Raw genomic sequence first — 26,126 nt, forward strand, 5'->3', positions numbered from 1 at the left:
TTTCTCGTTAAAGATTTTTCCTTCTCCACTCTGTCCTAGAGTAGTGATCGACAGAATTTTTGCCATCACACTTTTCTAGCTGAAGAGGCGAATTAAAGCTGAAACAGAGAAAACGCACAAAAAAAAAAAAAACAATTTTTTTCTACTAAGTAGGCATTTTACATTTTAAAATTGTTTATATGTAGACTATGTATTTATTTACACTGCAAGTAGGCAAACCACCCGGCGGCAGTGGCATCTTAATAATAATAATAATAATAATAATAATAATAATAATAATAATAATAATAATAATAATATGTGGTGTTACAGCCCACGAAGGACCAAGACCGACCAGTCGGCTGCTGCCCTCACGGCCACATGCCGAAGCAGAGGTGGACGATCATCCAACCAAAATGGAGGTATCGTGTGGTTAGCACGATGAGCCCCCCCAGCCGTTATAGCTGGTGGAAACTTAATTACACACAATAAAAATAAAACACAATACAATTAAAATACACAATGCAAATAATACACAATAGTTACATTAATAATAATCTAATATATAAAAGTGAATGTGGTATGTATGTATGTATGTATGTATGTATGTATGTATGTATGTATGTATGTATATATATATGTATGTATGTATGTTCCCTATACGAATCTACACGCTTTGACCAATATGTACCAAGTTTGCACATTTAACCTTCATAACCAGGAGAAGAACATAGGCTATATTAAAATTGTTAAAATGGATGTTGAATTAATTAAAATAGTAAAAAAATAAAAATAAATACGATCAAACATTCATGTATAATACTAAAATGTAATCTTCTATAGTCAATTGTTCTTTATTATTGTGTGTTGTATTCAACATCGACTTTCATGAGGCCATGGAAAAGCAAAACGATATAAAATAACATTGTAGATACATCATGAAGGCCAAAATCTAGACAATTCATGCAATAAGTATCCTTATGCAGTCCAGAACCGTATTATGTGTTTCTCGAGACAGTGGTAGATAGTTAGCAGACTGTGTTTTATCAAAATGAATTCTTAAATTATTTGAAATCACAAGGATTGCCGACACATAATTTAATACTTAATATTGAATCACCAATAATACTATTGCGAAATATTGATCCACAAGAATTATGCAATGGTGTGAAAAAACTCATGACAAACGTAATAGAAGTGACAGGATTACTGGCAAAACGAAAGCAAAAGATGTTTTTATCCCACATATTCTTATGATAACCAGTAACATGCTATTCGATTTTAAGCAACTGCCATTTCAGTGCAACTAGCATTCGTAATGACCGTAGTAAAATAAAGCTCAAGGATAGTCGCTCAAATTTGCAGACATTCACTTAAATCTCCGTGTTTTTCACATTGTCAATAATTGCGTAACTTGCTTTCAAGTGAGCACACCTAAACATGTACACATTTACACAAAAGACGGGAAAACGAATTGTATGCATATCAATGAGACTTCTGTCATGTTCCTAATGTATGTGAATATACGTAAGCCCACTGAAAATAAGACATTAATTTACATTTTCTTTATTTTTGTTCATTTAAATTGATTGGGATGCTGATATTTTAAATCCAAGATTTGGACGGCTATCATTCCGATATACTACGTAATTCTAAAATGTATATCTTTCAAAATATTATTGCCCATGTCCAATAATTTTCATTTTGTAAACTCTCTACAACCTGTAAATGCCCTTGCCTGAAAGAATCTGTAGATGTGAAATACCTGGGAATTATTGTTGATCAGCACTTGAAATGGGATAGACAAATCACCTTTTTATGTAACAGGATACGTAAAACAATTTACAAATTTGTAAACCTTCGCCATTACTTGCCTACTCACGTATTACGTTTGGTTTATTTGGCTCTAGTTGAATCTGTTATCCAATATGGTATAATTGGATGGGGAGGCATTACAAAAACTGCTCTTTTTCCTCTAGTTATGTTGCAAAAACGTATAATCAAAATTTGTTTGAAAAGGCGACTGGATTATCCAACAAATTTGATCCATTCTGAATTGAATGTTTTTAGAATTGACCAAATTTATAAATACTCTTTAATGAAATTCTATCATAAAAATAGAACGAAATTTGTAGCTCAGCCACATGCTCATAATACGAGACGAAATGAAATTCTTAAATTAGTTGAACTTAAATATTTCACATCTGCTGCTTTACTACACAGTACAAATTATGGTCCACGGCTATATAATTCGATAATAAAATTTCATCCAGAATTGACTACTTTAAGCAATGAAATTTTCAGATCCAGAATTAAAAAATTTATATGACAGACTTCCCTGTATATATATTATGTACCATGTATTGTAAAACAAGTTTATTTCTATCCTAAGTGTATTTTTCTATTTTATCTTGGTTACTATATCAACATGACCTGCACTAATTATACTACTAATAATAATTTAATATTAATCCATCAATCTAAACATCGTCTCTTTTTTCACTCAGTTATTATTAGTATTATTATTTACTAATTTTATTACAATCTTTATGTGAGCTTTTTTCTTAAGTATTTTGTCTACAAAGTATGTGTATCTATGTAACGGAACTGTCCCCGAACACGAGCTTTGCTCTTTCGGGGTATTTTAATGTAACGTTTTTATGTATATGTTATTATTAAATAAATAAATAAATAAAAAAAAATAATGTGTTATTGCGAAATTTTATGTGTGTAATCAGGTTGCCAGTATAGTATGTCAAGCGTTGTGGAAAGAACGGTCACTTCATTTCCTATAACATACGATGTCTTTCAGAATATTATTATTTATGCTGAACAATGACTTCTTGCAAAATTATACTCTATCTGCATTCTGTATAGAAAATAAAAAGTAATATATTTAATATGTTCTGAATTTGTTAGATATAATATCTCAAGTAATATTTAAAAAAAAGGCCGGGTATGATACAAGCGGGCGTACAGCTGTCAAGGGGTAAAAATATTCCAATATAAATTGAATTACATACGTATATATTGATTCTTTGGTACAACCGATAGATAAATTTAGGCTCACGATGACACCCCAACGATTCAGACTGGGAACACGAGAATTCTCTAATTACCATCAACTGTCTCTGAAGTTCAAGTGAAAGCATACATAGACATGAAATTACGTGAAATATATGTCAGCACAACTTCAGTTAAATGTACAGATCTTATAATTATTTTTTCTCTGCCTCTGTACAACGTCACATTTGTGGCGGGAAGGAAAGGAGACAGCAGAAAAATTAATGGTGTTTAATACGGTGACAGCCACGACTAAGATAAAGCACTTGAAATTTAGCGGTAATTGACTGGCAGAGATAAATAAACAAAACAAATAAATATATAAATTTAAAACAAAGTTGAACGTCAGGCACATGATGAAATATTTTCTTTTCTGATCTACAATTGTTTTAAATTTAGTTAAACCTGGCAGGCATTTGGCTAAGGGGTATTAATTCATGTAAATGAAGTTAAGTAAAGATTCATCTTTATGTGCGAGGAAAGCTTAGTAAAACAATTCGTTTTGGTTGACTATAGTTGGGTTTCCGAAAATTTAACAACCAGTTCATTTGAAAACAGAAGCAGAAAGGAAAACCCGGGCAACGCCGGGTACTTTCAGCTAGTAATAAATAAAATAACCTAATTAATAAGTGAACCTAATTTTATATTACAACCCACATATGTATAGGGCCTACATAAGTTTCACATTGATACTTCACTCTCATCTCACTCACTGCACTGGCACTATGACACATTTCACTGACACTTTAGAACACATTTCACTGACACTGTAGAACACACTATAAATTATCACCGATCGGAACTATTCACTGCACTGTAAACCATAACTTCACTGACTCACCACGCTTCACTGATACAACAGTTCAAATAAGACAAACAATTACACTCTTACTCATACTTATAAACAGAACTACATTAAACTGAACATTTGTAGTCTAAGACCCTCTTCAAAGCTTACAAGTTTGTGAATAATACAAATACAGTCAACTCTGGATTTAGTGAACTCGGTTATAGTGAACATTCGTCTATAGTGAATCTAAATCGTTGGTCCCCGATCCGCATACATTAAAAAGTACATTAATATTTCCGTTTAGGCTATAGTGAACCCTCACTTCGATTATAGTGAATCTTAAAAATTGAAGTTACAAGAGTTATATGCTGACAAATTCTTATTTGAAGTCAGATCTTCTTGTATAAAATTGAAAGAATATGAATAATTTCAAGGGAAAAATTCTTCCGGGGCCGGGTATCGATCCCAGGACCTCTTGTTGAACGTACCAGCGCTCTGCCAACTGAGCTACCCGGGAACTCCACCCGACACCGTCTTAACTTTTCCCTTTATATCCACACAACTCGCGTGGGCTGACGAAACGCCAGAGACCCACATCGAGTGCACACAATCTCTGTGCGACTTGGAATTGTGGTTTTCTGTTAACGTACACAGTGACGTATATATTATGCAAATCTAGTCTTTCAGGTAATGCTCCCTGTAAAGCAGATTTGAATAATTTCAAGGGAAAACTTGTTCCGGGGCCGGGTATCGATCCCGGGACCTCTGGTTGAACGTACCAGCGCTCTTACCAACTGAGCTACCCGGGAACTCCACCCGACACCATCTCAACTTTTCCCTTTATATCCACACAACTCGCGTGGGCTGACGAAACGCCAGAGACCCACATTGAGTGCACATAAACTCTGTGTCTTGGAATTGTGGTTTTCTGTTAACGTACACAGTGACGTATATATTATGCAAATCTAGTCTTTCAGGTGAAGCTTCCTGTAAAGCAGATTTGAATAATTTCAAGGGAAAAATTGTTCCGGGGCCGGGTATCGATCCCGGGACCTCTGGTTGAACGTACCAGCGCTCTGCCAACTGAGCTACCCGGGAACTCCACCCGACACCGTCTTAACTTTTCCCTTTATATCCACACAACTCGCGTGGGCTGACGAAACGCCAGAGATCCACATCGAGTGCACACAATCTCTGTGTGACTTGGAATTGTGGTTTTCTGTTAACGTACACAGTGACGTATATATTATACAAATCTAGTCTTTCAGGTAAGGCTCCCTGTAAAGCAGATTTGAATAATTTCAAGGGAAAAATTGTTCCGGGGCCGGGTATCGATCCCGGGACCTCTGGTTGAACGTACCAGCGCTCTGCCAACTGAGCTACCCGGGAACTCCATCCGACACCGTCTCAACTTTTCCCCTTTATATCCACACAACTCGCGTGGGCTGACGAAACGCCAGAGACCCACATCGAGTGCACACAATCTCTGTGTGACTTGGAATTGTGGTTTTCTGTTAACGTACACAGTGACGTATATATTATGCAAATCTAGTCTTTCAGGTAAAGCTCCCTATAATGCAGATTTGAATAATGCTTTACAGGGAGCTTTACCTGAAAGACTAGATTTGCGTTGAAAGAATATGTTGAAAACAACATTCTAAGTTTCTTACTCCTTTAGTCAAAGGACAAAAGTAGGATTAGTGGTTCCTAGACAATGAGCTGTACTGTAAATCCAAGCAATGCGTGAAAAACCTTGCCTCACTCCACTGTCGAAGGGTTTCCATTCCGTTCTCTACTGTTATTTCTAATCTTCCACCGTCAAAGGGTTGTCTTTTGTTCTCAGAAACATTTCCATTATGACGGATAGCTTCCAAACAACGGAAAATGAAATTGCCTTCTTTTATTAAAAGGAGACAGGCATTATGTCCAGAGCATAAATGCAGGTAAGATTTCGATGGCTTTCAAACTCCATCAACCCCTTCCCAGTTTGCATTAATTGATCTGGGGAATTCCAAAGCTGAGTACGCAGTCACACCATAACAGCGTTTGCCATTTCTTCCGGATCAGTCTGTTTCTAGTGTTCCAACAGTGAATAAAAATGTCGAAGCGTAAAGTGTTTTCTTTGGAAGATAAGGTGAATGTTACAAGTGACATTGAACCTGGTCTTTCGCAATAGGATATGGATCGACAGCATAGTTTTTTTTAAATCAACTGTGAGTAACAATATACAGTATACAGTGTAATCCATTCCATAAAAATGAAATATTTTAATAACTGTATAATGTTTCATTTTCTTGTTTACAATTTCATTCATTCCTGTCATTTAAAATTAGGGAAGAGACACTTCGGATATAGTGAACGAAATATGCTGGTCCGCAGAGGTTCACTATAACCGGAGTTGACTATATTTTCTTCTAACATTTCTTGTTCAGAGTACTATGACTGTTTGTTACAAATTTTTACTATTTCTGTTTCCTACGAGAAAGTATTTCAAAGGAAAGTAACACTTCTGTCCTTTCAAGAAGGTTGCTGCTGATAGATCCTTGTTTTATAAATATGTTGTTCTCGTTAGGAAGAAGAAAGTTCTCCTCTCGCTCACGACGTTCACTTAAACGTTTCACGCAGCCTGCTCATACAGGAGTTCTTGTTATTCGCTTTAGAATTCGTCATTAACGAACATGTAAACATCGAAAGTAAAGTCATGTACATTCATGGTTACTTTTCCAGCAAACAAAGTAGCCTATATAAAAATTAAGTTATTATGCCTAGATCTCAGATTTTTTTTTTTTTAGAAAATACCTACTTACTTTGTTCCATAAGCATTAATACAAAAATGTTAAAATATACTCACGTTTTATGAAAAATCATTAAATTTTTTGAAAATTTACGACATAGGACCACAAGCGCCAAACTACGTAAAATAGTGTCAACAATTAAGAGTTCATAGATTTGCAGTTTTGGTCTTATATGATGGACTGCAAAATTTGTGGTTAAGAGTTATGTCTCCTATTGTATTAATGTTGGGAGGAAATATCGCAACATTGGCAAAATACTTATTTTTTGAGAACGGAGACAAGTGGATCCAGATTCCGCTGGAATGACCAGGTGCAAAGGGTTATGGAACGAATAAGAGGAAATAGGACCATGGGAGAAGACAAAGAAACTTGGAGGAAAATTATGATTGAGGCCAAAAACTTCTGGGGTTTGATGTACCATAGTGAGTGACTGAATAGACCAATATGAGCCTACATCCATATATCATCCATACTGCCGGTGTCTGGTGCTGACTTTCTCGTACCGAGGTCAAGCTATACCTCCATGCCACAATACACCGTACTGTATAAAACTCCCTGACTAAAGATCAACTTTGATCGAAGATCGGAAAGTGAACCGAGTTCAGACACTTTTTCTATTGCATAAAACTTTTCTGAGATCAAATTACCTTGGTTCAAATGCAATCTAAGTTCACGTGAAAAGGATTTGGCAACATCGCATGAACAGGTGAAGTATGTGATGCGCGGGCCATGTTGTACAGATTTGTTCAGTGTTGCCAATGTAGCGACTTTAACTCTTTTTCAACGACAATTTCTTTTAACTTTTATATGCCTTAAATAGGGATTTAGCGACCTTTTTAGCACCCCATAGTGACAAAATTTAATCTTTCTTTGTTGATAATGAGAAATCTTGCGACTTTCCAACTACTTTTTGGCGACTTTCCGTACACTCTGTTGGAAACACTGGTTTGTTTTGTGCGTTGTAAATAGGATGGCGGACAATAAGAAGAAGATTGACCGTTCTCCAAATTGTTATCATGTTATAGTGTTTGATACTGCTAAACATAATAAAGCTTTATAAAACGACAATTTTCGTTTAGTAATACAGCTAATTGAAAATTTATAATTAATGGTTATTATAAACATTATATAATTATAGGTTATGTTATTTGATACTGCTGAACACTATAAAGGCTGAATAATTTCGAGGGAAAAATTGTTCCGGAGCCGGGTATCGAACCCGGGACCTTTGGTTTTAACGTACCAACGCTCTACCACTGAGCTACTCGGGAACTCTAACCGACACCGATCCAATTTTTCCCTCTATATCCACAGACCTCAAAGTGGGCTGACAACCGTCAAGCAACCAACTTCGAGTGCACACTAACTCCGTGTGACTTAAATTGTGGCTTTCTGTTAACGAACAGTGACGTGTATTATGCAAATCAAGATTTTCAGGTATAACTCCCTGTAAAGTTGATTTGAATAATTTCGAGGGAAAAATTGTTCCGGAGCCGGGTATCGAACCCGGGACCTTTGGTTTTAACGTACCAACGCTCTACCACTGAGCTACTCGGGAACTCTAACCGACACCGATCCAATTTTTCCCTCTATATCCACAGGTATGCGGGTCCCGGGTTCGATACCCGGCTCCGGAACAATTTTTCCCTCGAAATTATTCAAATCAACTTTACAGGGAGTTATACCTGAAAATCTTGATTTGCACTATAAAGGCTTATAAAATACAAAAATGTTTGTGTATTAAGGCAAGAAATTGAATATATATATATATATATATATATATATATATATATATATATATATATATATATATAAATGTACCTATCATATCTATTAATATTAATAATAATGGTTATTCTTTTTGCACAATCTGCCACTCTTATATTTCAAACAGAAAAGAAATAACTGAACTTGGATCATCTAATTTAATCGGAGAAATTTCTTCAGTCAAAGTTGACTTTAGTTTAAGACAAATCAATCTGAGATTAGACTTTATACAACACAAAATTCCAAGTTCAGCTAGAACGAGGATCAATTTAACCTCTGATCTAAGATTCAATGGTTTATACAATCGGTCCTAAGTATTTTTGACATAGATCTACACCTTTCTCTCACTAGGTATAGGGGAGAGAAAACACAGAACAAACGCGAGCTGTGTCTGAAGAGAATGTATCACCATTTCTTCCCTAGAAACGAACTGGTATCCATAGGATTCCAATGCAAATTTCAAAGCATGTATACTCTTTTAATAAAGCATTTTTCACACCCATCAGAGGTGCCGTCTTTCAGTTACACTTTTCAGTACAGGCCTTCAGAGAAAAAATTATTGAAAGTGTCCCAAGGTATGCGGCTTCTTTGAGTAGAATCCATCAAAGGCAAGGAGATAGGATCGTAATTTATCGAGAGGTTGCTCGTAATTTCTTTCGAAACAGATCAGCAGAAGCCTGACATATCGAAACCCTGACGGGCAGTACCGGAACTAACTTGTGTGGCGTTTATCGGGACCAACTCCACGCCTTAATGACAGTGTCTCCAGGCAACCACACGGAGCTTCCCGAACAGCTGCACATCTCGACACGGATAGAGACGTGGTCCACCTGACTACTCCCGAACAGTTCGACGGTTGTAAATGTCAGAAAATGTGAATTACATTGCAGGTACTCGTATTTCTTTATTAAAATGTGTCACGAAAAATAATAAAAGTTTTGGTATTTTAATACTGCATTGTTACAGAAATTGGTACAAATTATAGGCTTATTAATCTTTATTATTTTTTTCCAACGCCACTAGGTTGTCTTTCGACATTTCTGGTTTTCTCTCTCGGTTGTGGTTTAGGTGTAACCCTAGATCATATATATAACAGATAACTAATCGCTATGTTAAAATCGGCAGAACTTTGAAGAGAACAACCGCCAGGATCGCCACCGTTCCGCCGTAAACGAACACGAGATGGCAGTACAGTCGCTAATGCAATTCAAATGGGAATTATGACATGACTCCTTATGCAACAACTAGATGGCAGCGTAGTAAACCTGACAAAAGTTGTTAACGTCAAAACCTATAGGGCCGACCTATCTATAGACGCATCGAAGAATGCAGCCAACTAAATTGACCCAAGAGAAAATTAGAACAAAGAAAATTCACATATATTAATTTTTATGTATATATTTTTTTAGTTGATAATGCAATAATTTATGTGGAACAATGTCTTGAAAGATTTGCATTTCTCCTGAAAAACTGTACACCTATTTTAATGCAGAAACCGAGTCTTGGATGGATTTCTTCAGATTTTAATGTTGTAACCACAGACACCCAAATATTCAACGACACGTCTTTCGTCTTTGAATTCAACATAACTTTGTGAAATATTTTTCAGCCTTATATTTAAGCTTTTATATTTTATTTTTTGTGGTTCTTTGACTCTTCGTCCTAGATCCAACTCCTGGATTTGAAGCTGTCCACTTGTTCTGCTGTCTCATTTAAAATTCGTACGTTTACCTTCTTTATTTTTCTTCTTATAACCATGATTTTAGTCTTATTAGCATTTATTTTCATCCCATACTTCTTACAGCTGTCGTTTAGCTCCAGTGGCATGTCCCTCGTTTGCTAACAACGCCACATAAAAAGTCTTATGCACTTTATTCTTGAAAATGAAATAGATATTCATATACACTTACATATTTCGGAATACAAATGTTACCACGTAAAGGAATTGCTAAAAATGTATTTACTATGAAATGAACTAAACTTCATCGCAATGGGTGAATTTTCTGTGAGAGAGTGAGAATGAAAATCGTTGGATTTAATCACTTTAGCGAATTTTTTGGGTGAATTTTCTTTTTGAACAACTTCCATTGTGCGTACTATCCTGGTCCCGATAGGAAGACTGTATGAATATGTGGTGCCAGGAGAGGTCTTAAATCTATACTTATCCTAATTTCCAGACCATGACGAACATAGGAACAATTCCCTTTAAAGAAAAATTCCTGTGCTCTAACCGGAAATTGAACCTGAATCCTCGTGTAGCCAGAAGCTCTGACCACTAGACCATGAGGCTGATCGATATTATTGTTATTATTATTATTATTATTATTATTATTACCATTACTACAGTATTATTATTATTAATACCATTATCATTACTATTATTATTATTAATATTATTATTATTACCGTTATTATTACTATTATTATTATTACCGTTACCATTACTATTATTATTATTACCGTTATTATTACTATTATTATTATTACCGTTATTATTACTATTATTATTATTACCGTTATTATTACTATTATTATTATTACCGTTATTATTACTATTATTATTATTACCGTTATTATTACTATTATTATTATTACCGTTATTATTACTATTATTATTATTACCGTTATTATTACTATTATTATTATTACCGTTATTATTACTATTATTATTATTACCGTTACCATTACTATTATTATTATTACCGTTATTATTACTATTATTATTATTACCGTTATTATTACTATTATTATTATTACCGTTATTATTACTATTATTATTATTACCGTTATTATTACTATTATTATTATTACCGTTACCATTACTATTATTATTATTACCGTTATTATTACTATTATTATTATTACCGTTATTATTACTATTATTATTATTACCGTTATTATTACTATTATTATTATTACCGTTATTATTACTATTATTATTATTACCGTTACCATTACTATTATTATTATTACCGTTATTATTACTATTATTATTATTACCGTTATTATTACTATTATTATTATTACCGTTATTATTACTATTATTATTATTACCGTTATTATTACTATTATTATTATTACCGTTATTATTACTATTATTATTACCGTTATTATTACTATTATTATTATTACCGTTACCATTACTATTATTATTATTACCGTTATTATTACTATTATTATTACCGTTATTATTACTATTATTATTATTACCGTTATTATTACTATTATTATTATTACCGTTATTATTACTATTATTATTATTACCGTTATTATTACTATTATTATTATTACCGTTATTATTACTATTATTATTATTACCGTTATCATTACTATTATTATAATTATTATTATAATTATTACTACCATTTTGATTACTATTATTATGATTATTATTATTATTATCATTACTATTATTATTATTACCATTATCATTGCTATTATTATTATTATTATTATTATTATTACCTTTATCATCATCATTATTATTATTTCCGTTATCATTACTATTATTATTGTTATTATTATTAGGCCTACAATTATCATTACTATTATTATTAGTATTATTATTACCATTATCATTACCATTATTATTATTATTAACATTATCATTACCATTATTATTACCATTATTATTATTATTATTATTATTATTATTATTATTATTATTATTATTATTGGATTAGCTACATGCGAATTCACAGCAACCAAAATAGTTTAATACTTCAACCACAGTCTAGTATATACAGTCAGAAAGCTTGAGTTTATGAGGGTACTAGAAACAATAGGCTGTGCAAGTACTATTTCGCATTGTCTGTAATGAGGCGATAGTAGCGATCCTAGTGGTTAGCAACTATCCATGGATGCATATTTACTACGTATTGAGTTTCGTGACTGTATATACTAGACTGTGCTTCAACGACATAGCATCCATAATCAAAATACGTAGATAGGCTAAAACTCACTAGGTCAATATTTGCTGATTTAAGGAAAATTGCCGATGTAGGCTACTTTCTTATAATATCTTGCTTTGGAAGTTGAGGAATATCAGTCTCTCTGCAAGTTATGAAAATTAATTTAAAACTACTTCAGAAGTAGAGTCTCAAATTATATGACAATAATGGAGCTATATTTTTTAATGCAAATAAAAGATGAACTCTATAAAACATAGCTTAAAAACCCTTTCCCCATTAAAAATCCTACAGGATCTGTCCAGAATAAAATATCCGTTCTCCTTTTGTCAGTAATCCTCAATTAACTCACCAAGCTACGGATGCTTGCATTTGCCTATGAATTTATTAGTTCTATAGTCTGTAAAATCATTCTAATGTTTTAAACATCAGCAAAAGATATTACATGTGAAGAACAGTATAAAAATGACGTGAAGAATCAGGAGTAATTTGGGAGGGAATTACAGCACAGATTGTTCCTAAATGGGCATATGGAAAATTGGATATAAACGATTTCTCTTTTCTAACCAACTTCTATGCGATACATAACCGTCCTTCAGCTCGAAGCAACGCATAAGAGGTCGTATATTCTTAAACCTATAATCCATTAAGGCAAAATAGCTTTAATATACGAAAACCAATACAGGAATATGTCAGACATATAAGTGGTCTAAGAGTAATATCCTTAAATTATTCCATTAACTTCTCAATTGAGTTGTTACGGGCAACCAGCCTGGTAATATAGTCATCAAGACGCTTACGTAACCCCTCGTTATAAGGTGCTTACACTATAAAAATTTCCAGTGGCCGGGGTCAATTAAAACAAAATAAAAATTAATGGAGATGAAAGAGAGAGAGAGAGAAAGCGAGATGTAGCTCTAGCAAGTGGGACGAAGGGTCCGTTGAAAGTAATACAAATATTACTAAGAACTTTTAATAGAATAATAAAATATATTACATCCTTACCGTTAATAAAGTGCGTTAATTTAAAAGTCACTGATAAATTGTGTTGTTCGTCAACACATTACCTTTAATGGGCAATAAAATTTCCTGTAGCTTCTATTACTGTATGGGCTATTCCATATGAAATCGATCAGTAAAAAACCTCGAATTTTTTATACTCTAATTTTTTCCCTGTTTCCACAAGGTGCTGAGGAGAATGCATTATCAAAAATATACTATCGAAAGTCAAGCGGTTTTCGTATTATTGAGTGACAAATTTAGCGTAGTTTATAAAAACAAGCCTCTCTCAGCGCTCAGAACTCTTGAACCATTTACTGCAGAACATTGAACGAGAGCTCATTTTGAAGCGGACATTTGGTAGGTTATGTTAAGAAGTAATCCTTATTTTTATTGTATACAGAGAGACAGATAATCTGATTTTACTTACTATTAGGCTTTTTGCCAATTTGTAAAAACGTAAAAAAAATATTGAGAAAAAACCTTGCATTATTAAGAGGGATTCGGCATTTTTTGATTAGTGGTACGGCAATAAGTTTCGAGGGTATTAAATAGATTATTTTCACACCCCTAGACTTGAACGGTGCAGTACCGTACGCACTGGCCGAGAGCTGAAGATAAGCGAGCGTTGGGCATCATTTTACTCTTGTGTTTATGAAAACCTGTGATAAAGCTAGCACAGCCATGACTGCTAGACGACACCACGTGTTTATATCTACTGGCCTTGCTTCCCTCGGCTAGCTCCCGCCTCACAGTCAGCTGGTTAGTTCACGCGCGTACTATTTATTTTCTTTATTTGATATTTTCAATACTTTCTTATCAACGTGCTATATGTGTTTATTTGTACTTTCAATGAGGAATCTAACTATATATTTTAAAAATCTTTTTTCCTTGACAAAGGCATCTTAATGAGGAAAAATCTAAATTTCTCCATTTCCATAAAAAGTAAGAAAAATCTGTTTATATGTCAATATAAACTTTAATTTCTCAGTATCAAAATAAACCATGACTTTGATCATTGGGTGAAAGGATTTCGGAGCTACAACAGTTTAAAGTTGCAAATTTTATGAAAATACGATAAATTTAAATATTTTTAATTTAAACACTATGAAGTTCTGATGCCTCAAACTTTGCACAAAGCATTGTATCACAGTTCTCTGCGTACAAAAAAAGTTTTATTGTATTTAGAAATTGTAAGGTCAATTTTCTCTGTATTTGGTCGATTTGAGATGGAATAGCTCGTATGGTGTGAAGGTAACGTTAATAATGAACATCCAATGTAGCTATCTAAAATAACACTGAACACCAAATTTTTACTTTTTTTTTTGCTCCGAAATAAAAATAGGTGAATATTACTAATATGTGTGCCCTAAATATTAATTTAAAATCCAATTGCCCCATCACGTATCATTTTCCGGGGAAAGTTAATGGAATTAAAACAAAAAAACTTGTTTTTGTTTAATTTTTCCCGGCTACTGATAAAATTACAATACACTATGGATTCAAAACGCTTTATAATGCTTGAACAATGTGTACTGGATACAAAAATTATGTTACATAGCTTACATCACAACAATAATATAAATATTTCATGCGTATAGTGAGAAAAATCTCGGAATTTGAACTTACCATTTAAAAGATTTCTTGGATGACTTTCATTTAGAACTAGACCCGGTACTATCTTTTACAAGGAACCAACAACAGTCTGCAAGCATGCTGGCTAGTGATCTTCCTTTATATCGCCTTTCCACGTCAGATATTTCTTGATAATAAATTTCCCCATGTTCGTCGCTTACTGCTCCAAAGTTTGGAGAAAAAAATCCAAATGAGAAAAAAAATGTATTTTGAGAGCCATCTTACATCTTATTTTCTCACACGCACTTAACATGATTTCCACAACAAGTTCTATGTAGCTGTCTGCCCTAGAATTTCCAAGGAAATTTGAGCAAACATATTTGAAATCGCGTCATGCCAATTTTTCTGTAACGGAAATCTTTTCCTCAAACAACGAGTCAGGCATAACTTTGTGAATTTGTGGACTGATGAAAATGTCCTCTTTTAATTTGCCTTCACTCAAACTGGTAAACTTTTCTTTTAAATACTGAAAACAACATCCCTGTTTGTTCACTGCGTAGACCTCACTTTAAACTGTTGTGAAATTTGCTGAATATAAGGGACCAATATCTGTTTATTTATTATAAGTTCAAAAGAACATGCCAACAACCATAAGAAACCTGAAATAAGTCATAAACTCATAAAATCCGCTATCGTTTTGGTTTACAACCCCTCACCCATCTCAGATGGTTCCTGGGGGAGCGCTTATCGAAAAGTGAAATCATAGCATATCTTAAAAGCCTTACGTGATACGAAGAAAAGAGATGCATATACGAATTCAGGACAAACCAAACCATAAGGGACACATTGTTTTAAGTCGGAGCAAAATTCTTGTTGTTCAGTGTTATCGACCCCTTCAGTTCGCAGTCATTTCTTAATTGTTAGCTTTTATAGGACGACATACGTACTCCTTTCATATTTCAATAAAGAAGGCAGATATTTATACATATTAATCAGACATTGAAACAGTTGTCGACTTAGGGGACACGCTACTGAGATTTCTAATCTCCACAATTTTGATTGTAAGTTTTTGAAATTTTAAAATCGAATAGATGTTGATGAATTAATGAGCACAATTATTTTCAAAATTTTATGAAGAAAAATGTACTCGGAAAAAAATAAAATATAAAAATGTTTTTATAATTTTAGTAAACAAATATCTGTGTATCATATAAAGATAATTTGTTTCTAAAATTTTTAAAATGATGCTAAGACTACCTACAATGAAATGGTGCATGGGTTTGTTCCTAGTCAATATAGTTCATCAGTAAAAAAAATTAACTTTTAATATTGACCAAAATTGACGAAAACTCAGTAGCGTGTCCCCTTAATCACTCGAAACCAAGCGAGTTGGCTCATGTGTATGACATGGGACTCGCATTCGGGAGGGCCGTGGTTCGATTCCCGGACCAACCAACCTGACTGTGGTTTTTCCGTGGTTTTCCACAGTTACTTAGGCAAATGCCGGGTTGGAATTTTCATTGCCACGGTTCATTTTCCCTTCCCCTTCCTTGTAGAAAAGGAATTTAGATTTTCATATCATATCATTCATCTTCCTCATCTATTCAATAGACATATTCAGGTCAAGTCGTATGTCTTCATCCGCTTACGGGAGGGGCGTCCTCTCCGCAACCGTTCCTGAGTTCCCAGCCTTCCGCAATATTTCTGCCAGGATTCATTCCTAAAAAAGTACTTCCAAGGGCGCTTCGACACCTTGGAAGGGCAGTTGGAATAGATCCTGTACTGCTTTGTCACCTTGGTGGTGTGAACTTATAGCGGGGGTGGGTAGGAGACCGCAATTGGGTGAGCGGATGAGGGGTCGCATGCGGCCGGTGGGCCGGTACACCTTCGTCCTCATTCATCTCATATACTTCGTGATGCACAATAGGCTTCAGTATGGCCGATGTGCAAAGTGTCGTCCTAGCCCGTCCCTCTGTTACAAAATATGGTATAGAACGATGTCATTCCTTCTATTCCAAAATATGGTATACATTTGTTAAAGTTCTCAACAATATAATGTAACTTTAATACATCTTTTAGATACTTATTTGATTGATAAATTAACATAAGAAAAACATCGAAATTAGGTAAGGTGGGTGCTCCTGTTATGGCCATGTTCCTGATAAGCCCGCCCCCCTCTTGTGAGTTAGTAACCAAAAAATCCGCTAAATTGCAGCAGCATTCAGTGAAAGGGCATCCTGGTATGACACTTGATCGTTTTCCATCCAGTCAGGTTGAGCAATATGGCGTCAGTTGCCTGTTTTGCGGTCTTCATGTGACCTCTTCTTATTTTTCTCTGGTAAGTCTCCTTTGTTTTATGCATGCTTTCAAAGACTTGTTTCATGAAAACCATAGTACTCCAATCAGTTTCTAATGTTCTGTTGATTGGTGTTATCGTTGATGGCGTATCTTTTACGAGTTGTTCATAATCAAACGATTTTCGTGAAAGCTTACCTGCTCCTGATATGGCCGTATCAAATACACCATGGCCATATCAAGTTCACTTCACTTTTATTTTTTCACCTGACAAATTTACATGCCTTACAGCTGGGATTACGCAAAAGGTTTGTATTTTAAGAAAAATAACTTAATTTTTGATGGAAATACCTGTTTTGACTACACTTTTGAATTAGTCTATAAAACAGATTATTAAGTCATATTTATTCATTTTACACCAAAATTATTTAATTTTAGCACAACTGCGCTATCAAACTGAAAAAAAATCACGATTTGTAGAACATGGAACAAGGGTGGCCATATCATGTGCACATGTTCCTGATATGGCCACTAGATAGACTTTTGGAATTTGGGACTTTTTGGACAAATAAAGCTATTTTTATGGGGAAAGGAAATTGTTTTAAGAAAGTCCATTAGACTGAGAACGAGTAAGAAAAAAGTGGTTTACATTTTTTTTTCAAAATGGCGGCTAGAAAAATTCTCAAACCTTAGCATGACCATATCAGGGACACCTACCTTACATTTCATTTTGTGTGATGTAAAATTAATAAAAGTAAAAACAAAAATTGTTTTGAGAGAGACAAACTAACATAAAACTGCAATTACAACCCGTTTTTGTACGACTGTTGTGCCTTAGATGTTCTATTCAAAATTCACTGGGTTGGTGTTACATTTTCTGCAACAGGAACACCACAGCAGGTGCCCATTTGATTTCTGTTCATAATGAACTATTTAATTATTATATTTTTATGCACTACAGAAGATTAGAAACATTCACTACTGCACTGATAGTCCCTTCACTAGTGAACAGAATACCACATCGCGAAACATTTCGTGCGCGCATGCACAATAATTAAACTTGTTTTGTTTGTTACTATACCATATTTTGAGACGGAGAAAGTATAATTATTACTTTCTATTGTTTATTTTCTTGAACTATTATTCAGAAGAAATACGTAAATGAATTCATTTATTATGTACCACATAAGAACGAGAACTTAAAGTTTTTTTTTTTGATTACACATACAGCACATGGGCCTATGTAAGATAATACCAAAGAAAAAATGTTATGTTTTATTTAACGAGGCTCGCAACTGCCGAGGTTATATCAGCGCCGTCGGTGTTGCCGGAATTTTGTCCCGCAGGAGTTCTTTTACATGACAGTAAATCTACTGACATGAGCCTGTCGCATTTAAGCACACTTAAATGTCATCGACCTGGCCCGGGATCGAACCCGCAACCTGAGACATAGAAGACCAGTGCTATACCAACTACGCCTACCAGGTCGACAAGATAATACCAAAATGAAGCAAAATTAAGAGAGGTTATTCAATTTCATTTATGGATTGTACGGTTTTTAAATGGATTTATACAGTTACCTTTCCTGCTTTGTAATCTCGCACTATGAAAAACTTTGAATTCGCAACGGAAAGTGTAAATCATTATAATTATAATCATTTCTCTCAGCTAAACATCTTTCCATCGACGCTAAGTGGCCTATTTCAGTTTGTGGAATTATTCTAGCTAAGGCAAAGAAATAAATTTTAATTAACATTTATTAACATTATTACATTTTATATGCATGATTCGCAGATTATTTCAGTCATGAATACTAAGTAAAGGGATATTATTTTGTTTTTACTAACATTTCCAATATTAATCTGACTATACCTTTGGATTAACGGTTGAGAACCGGAAATACCGTTTGCTACCCCATTCCACGACTGAAGTTTGACAATACTAGTGTAAAATACAATACAAAATAAATAACTTTACTATGTACAGGAGGGAAGAAAAGCAATGCATCCATTTACTGTACGTAAACTAGGAAATGTTACGATTTTGAGTTTGATCATTTTCGTCGTGTTTTTATATAATCAAAATACAGTACAGCATTAAGAGTAAGTGTTTTTACTCACTAACTGAACTACCCAATCGGACGTATTTATTATGCAATGTATAGTATACTGTTTACAGCTCATTAGCATACAATATTTACAGTGCATTTAAATTTTAAAAATAATCAAAATATGGATATTTAAACAAATTATTGAAAATGGTGGTCGTTCATTTCGATATAGACTTCAGTTCTTTTGTGCATATTATCAAAACGTTTCAAGCAAATTTTCTGAAAGTCATGTATGGTTTCAGGAATGTAAATTTTGTTTAATTCTTCTATTGTTGTAGGATGTTAAGCAAACACAACTTTTCACACTAATCCTAAAGAAATAAGCAAAGCACTCAAATCAGGCGACATGGGGGAGCCATAATCCTATGCCTGTTGAAATAATTCTGTACCTACTCTATAACAGTGTACCTTACGTACTGTCAATCCAATCTACTCTTCTGCCCGATCCGCATAGATAAATTCACTCAGTTATGCTATCTACTGTCCGTCCAGCTTCAAGGTTATGTAGGAGGGTCTTAGAAAGGGGGGAAATCACGTGACAATTACTTACTTAAGGAGGTCCATTTATTTAAATTATTTAAAATAGTTGTATAATATTATGTAGAAGTCCAATTCCTAACAGCAAATGTTTTCAGAAAAGAGCTAAGACAGCTCAGCCACTAGCCTTTACAGAGGAATCAGCAGAAACGGGTGGGAGGAAATGGGAATGCGACGTAACTAAACGGACGCAGAGTACCTATGCGAAATTATGATTCAATAATGAATGAGTGCTCTTTCTTTACTGGAAAATGCGACCATATTTCTGGAACGTACTATACTCACTCACTCTGTGCTGTTTACTATGACCGTAAGACGACTTTGACTGCATATGTGGCTTTGGTTGTGTGTGGAAGTTTGCTACTAGAATGAGCGGGAGTGAAGCACATTAAAAAAACTCAGGTACAATAAAAATTGAAATAAAAATAAAATGATGTCCTTGTAGAAAATCCGACCAATTCTTAAAAAAAAATAAAATACTAGTTGTAGAGAAACACGTTTTCGCTACAATGATTCTGAAAACGTGTACTGTACTTTCACAAAAAATGTCTCAAAATAAATGTTTGCAGCATCACTGTACCTTCTCTGATGGCAAAGAATAGATGTATGAGAAATAAAAAGAGAAGATGTACGACCAAAGAGAAGTAATGAAGGAAACTAAGGTTAAAATAGATAAGGAAACAAGAATAAGGTAGAGTAACCGTAAGTATAATCGCTTACTTAAGCTTGATAAAGAAATTAAGTCAGAAGTCTTGAACGTAACGAAGACGGGAAAGAAAACTAACAAGCAAACGTTCTGATGGGGACAGATAAAAAAGTTAAAATATTTTCTTCCACTATGTTAATAATGTCAAAAGAAGTGCTTATACAAATTCTGGTCACTCGACCGCAATTACAAGGGTCGTAAAAAAATAAGTTCGCCAGGGGCCGCTAACAGAAAAAAAAAACACAGTTTCATTGGACAAATTTATTGGAACGGACACAGCAATTGTTGAGCTATTTTTCAACATATTTTCCATCGGAATTGAGACATTTCCCATATCATGGATCGACAGAGATAGGTGCAGAACCAGTCAAACGCTGGTTCCGATCTGAAGCGGCTGACTTCTACGACACAAAAATTGATCCCATGGTATGACAAATGTCTCAATTCTAGTGGAGGATATGTTGAGAAATAGCGCAACAATTGCTGATCTGTTTCAATAAATATTTCTATGCAATTGTGCTTTTTTCTATAAACGGCCCCAGGGAAAATTACTTTCTGGACGGTCTCGTAATTGCGGTCGAGTGGCCAAAATTTGTATAAGTATTTCTTTTAACATTATTAACATGGTGGAAGAAAAAAATTTAACTTTTGTATCTGCCCCCATCAGAACGTTTGCTTGTAAGTCCAAAGCAAACGTCTTCGCGACTGACGTTCGTGGATATAGGCCGCTGTTCCAAGGCGCAGGCCAGCTAGCGGGGCGTGCTGATAGGCGTAGTCCCTTGCAGTTAAAATGGATTAAAATTCAAAGTGGGTTCCCGCCCATCACTTTACTTATTATGTACAAAGATACAAGCGCAACCCCTCATTACAGCAGATTGCACCCACAAACATGGGGCACTCCAAATAGATTTCACCTCTCGATTCCTAATTGATGCCAAATCATCTATTAAATAAATGCATTATAATAACAGCTTTTTCCTCTCGTACAGCAAGCATTCATGCCGAGTCTGGACTCAAACTAGTTCCCCAATCAATTCAGAGAATGTTATTTACACTTCCCCTCCGTGCTATGCAAAAATGTATGATTATATACGAAGCGCTTACTTTGCCTCAGGAGATAATTTTATGCATACAATTATATAGTTATGGATCCAGTATCTAGAGCTCTAGAATTTGATTCTGGTTAGGAAATAAAGGCTTAAAATCCTTCCTTAACACTAGGCCGAGAAATCCTTTGTATGATATTACATGAGTAAATACTGTAAAGTAGTGATGCCAACCTCCAAAGCTTTCCCCACCAAATTCTCGAATCCATTTTCCCGAACTAAAATTCCCGGAGGCCTATTTTGCGGAATGGACATTTTCCCCGAATCGGTTATTCCGAACTCACATTCCCGAATGAATATTTTCCGGAATCGGTTATCTCGAACCTACTTTGTACCATTTATTAAAATACGTATGCAAGTTTCTATAGCAGAATAATATGTAAATAGTGTCTAAATTTAATGTTGCTATGCATTTTACAAAATCAACATTTCTAAATTAAGTAAACGTGACACAGTAATAAAAGTTAAAATGGACAACGGCCCTAGAATAATGATCTACGTAAGAAACAGGAATTAATGCGGTGACAGTCACTTACATGTGAAGGGAGGATGATGCAATTTCTTTTAATGACGAAGGGTTCATTAAGCATCAAATTTCTACGTGAACGAGAAATATCCGAGATATTTTGTCTGGACCCCTACATCAGGGATAGGGTTCTCTTAGGTGAAACTGATCTCACATTTTTACTTCCATTTACAGAAACATGGAGAAAGTTTGCCCTAAAATCAAAGTGAGAATAACTTCGGAATATGGAAAAAGATAGTCATAAAATGAGAAAAATGTTCATAGAAATGCGAGAAAAAAATTATCATGGAAATGTAGAAGAAGATATCTTAAAAACAAGGAGGTAGTTACCAAAACAAGGAGTTAAGTTATTATACAAAATCCGGGTTGTTATGAAAATGTGGAAAAGTTTATCATAATAACAAGGTAAGAGTTGACATTGGAACTTGGAAGAAGGTATCATAGAAGCAAGGAGAAAAATTGTTTTGGAAACATGGAGGAGATTGTCACAGAAATAAGAAAGTTCACTTAGAAAAACTGTACAAAGTTGTCATCAAAATAAGGTGAGGGTTGTTGAGGAAACGTGGAGGAAGATTTCCATAAACAAGGCGAAAAGTACGGAGTAAAAATGTGAAAAAAATAGTTATTTATGGTACTTGTGAGGTAAGTGCATCTTTATTGCGCGAGTGAAAAGATTTAAGCACGAGGCGTCAGCCGAGTGCTTAAATTACACGAGTGCAATAAAGATCACGCTTACAAGTACCATACGTAATTTTATCCATGGCCATAACAAAAAAATTGTTTTATAAAAGAAAATATGTTGAAAATAAGTCCTCATATAATCGGATATCATGGCATGGATTTTAGAATTGATACACGTACTAGGTAGGTCGTGATGTAGGAGACCATGAATAGTGAAGAATGGTATCTAAGGCGTTGGATAAATAAGAAATTATAATTAATTATATAATTTTAATATATATATTTTTTCATTTTAAACGTGTATTTTCACTTTTTGAAGTTCCAGGGATTATTTAGAAGTGTTCACGGTACTAATGTGATTAAAATAATTTCACATTTTACTTCTGTAAACTTAAGAGGAATATTAAAATGTAATTAATCGTCGTGTCTGTTTAGCTCAGTTGACTAAGGTGTGTTGTTATTAAATCCTATAAACCAAACTTCACGGGTTCAAGTCTCCTCGCATTCCAAAAGGTAAATTACTACAAAAAAAAATATACATATATATATATATATATTAGATATGGATGAAATGCACAAATTACGACGTAGTAGTATTAGTAGATAGAGAAAAGAGAAGGAGATTGAGTGTATGGATACTTAAGAAATGGTAATAGTAACTTCTTGAGTAATAGTTGAATGGAAAAGTATAGGTATGTGCCCGTGTACTAGGAAAATACTAATGAACTGTGAGGTAAAGTCTTTATTTCACTAGTGGAATAAAGTAATGTTGAATAAAAGCCTATTTTACAAACGCAAAAGTATTTAGTAAACGCATGTTTTTTGTTAAGGTCATGGATAATGATTATTATAAAAGCAAAGAGAAAGATTTTCAAAGAATAAAAAGGAAGTCATCTAAAGACAAGGAAGTTGTCATGGAAACGTGGACTAATATTGCCTTAAAACAGTGCGAGAGTTGTAATAGAAAGTACAGGAAATATGCCATAATAATAAGAATATTATAATGCATATACCCAAACAAGGTTAATAATAATAATAATAATAATAATAATAATAATAATAATAATAATAATTATTTTAGCTGGCAGAGTTAAGGCCGTAAGGTCTTCTCTTCCACTCAACCACCAAAAAGTATACATACATATGTATCAACTTACAAAGAATTCAACAATTTGATTTAGATAAGAGCTACATGTATACAAGAGTTATTTACGAATTAAACAACAAAATACTATGAACTATTAATTAAACACTGAAATACAAACTATGTAGCAGAATTAAGCTAAAATACATAGAATGTTAATATATTTCAAATAATGTTAGATAATAGAAAGAGATTATTATGAGACAATTTTGAAAATACAGCACTATCAGGATGCATGTCTAAAGGAAGGAGTAACAATGTAGACAATGTAAGCTGTTTTTAAAAGTGTTATTGTCTTGCAGCCCCTAATACTTTGTGACAGGAAATTCCATTGTCGCGAGGTGGATACTGTAAAAGATGATGAATAACGAGATGTTCTATGAAGAGGTATACTTAACGCGCCACAGATAAGTGATCTGGTATTTACGTCGTGGTTATAGTATAGATAAGAGAAACGAGACGAAAGGTAATTTGGTGTTGAAGTGTGCAGAATTCGAAAGAGCAATGATGCAGAATTCGAAAGAGCAAGGTTACTATGAAACAAAACGAGGTTCGTCATGGAGTTCGTTATGGAAACAAGAAGGAAGATTGTTATAGAAACGAGGAGAAAGATTTTTCATAAAAAACAAGAAGGTTGCCATGAAAAAGCGGATAAAGTCTGTTATAAAATATAGGATATTTGTTGTTATAGAAACTTGGAGGAAGTATGTACTACAAGGACAAGGTTGCTAAAGGAAATGGGAGGAAGGATGACATGAAAACAATGAGGAAAACCGTCAAGGTGGAGGAAGACTAACGAGCAGAAATGCTATCATGGAAACGCGAAGGAGGTTATCATGAAAATAAATAGCATTTACACGAAAACGCTGAGGAGTGCTGTGATAATAATAAGGAAAAATTTTCATGAACACGCAGAGGAATGACGAAACAATAACAAAAGAAAGATTGTCGTAGAAACGAGGAAGAAGATTGTCAAAAACTAAAAACAGATTGCAAGAGCCAACTGTACATGTAAGTGTTCTAACAAGGGAAGGGTTTCGGCTCGAACAGGAATTTTTGGTTAAAAATTTGTACAGAGACTTACCTCACAATGGTGATGAAGACCGTAAAAGCATTCATTTGTGTAACTCTCCGTTTGGTTGATATTGGTCAATACACTTCTTTAAAAATGTACATGAGGATTCTCTATAAAATGCATGAAACAGCATGGAGCAGAGCAATAAGCACAACATGCAGAAGCAACACCTGAACAATCTTCTGAACCACACTCCATGCTGAAAAATCAAATGCTATCTGAATTACATTTTTGAAGTCCGAGACTCGTTCAGGATTCACGTAACCAGCTGACTGCCAGGAATATTGAAGCATAGGGCGGTATACTGGAGCAGACAACTTGTTATTAATAACAGGGTGCATTTTGATTATAAACACTCGATTTCCCAAGTTAAGTTCGGGATTATCAGCAAGAGTCCTTATGCAATCTGTTATCCTACGAGCATAATATTGTCTAAGGAAATAGATATCCAGAGGCTGGATATACAGTATTTAGTTTTTTTTAGGTGGAATGATCATACATTCCATGTCCTAGCCTTGGAATGATCCATTTATTAAGGTCGTGTCCTTGTGCGCATTCAATGACTCACACAACAGTGTACATTTTTGATTAGCTGCAATATTTTCGGACAGAACGTTGGAGAAAAATGTTTTTAAATGGGCTTTAGACATTTTACCAGTCGCACTAGCTTCTAGGCTAGGCTAGGCTTACGGGTAAGGTGTCCCAGCCCCTTAATTTGTGCAGTGCTCTAACAGACAAACCACACATTACACAAACGAATGCTTTCGGGAGCTTTACAGAGATGTAAAGATGGGCCTGTATACAAATTTTGGATACGAAATTCCTGTTCGAGCCGAAACCCTTCCCTTGTAAGTGCTACTTCCATATCTTAATCGTTAACATGTTCATGTCGACATCGTCATTATACAGGGTGATTTACGAGGATTTACCGTTACTTACGGAGCTTATTTCCGAAGAAATTCTGAGCAAATATTTTTCCTAATCTCAATATTTTTGAAGTTACACTAATTTTAATTTTTTTTAAATACCTTTTTTCTTTAGATTAAAGGATAAGAAATATTACAAATACA

Source organism: Periplaneta americana, chromosome 3 (genome assembly GCF_040183065.1).
Source record: "Periplaneta americana isolate PAMFEO1 chromosome 3, P.americana_PAMFEO1_priV1, whole genome shotgun sequence".
In the NCBI taxonomy this organism is placed as follows: domain Eukaryota; kingdom Metazoa; phylum Arthropoda; class Insecta; order Blattodea; family Blattidae; genus Periplaneta; species Periplaneta americana.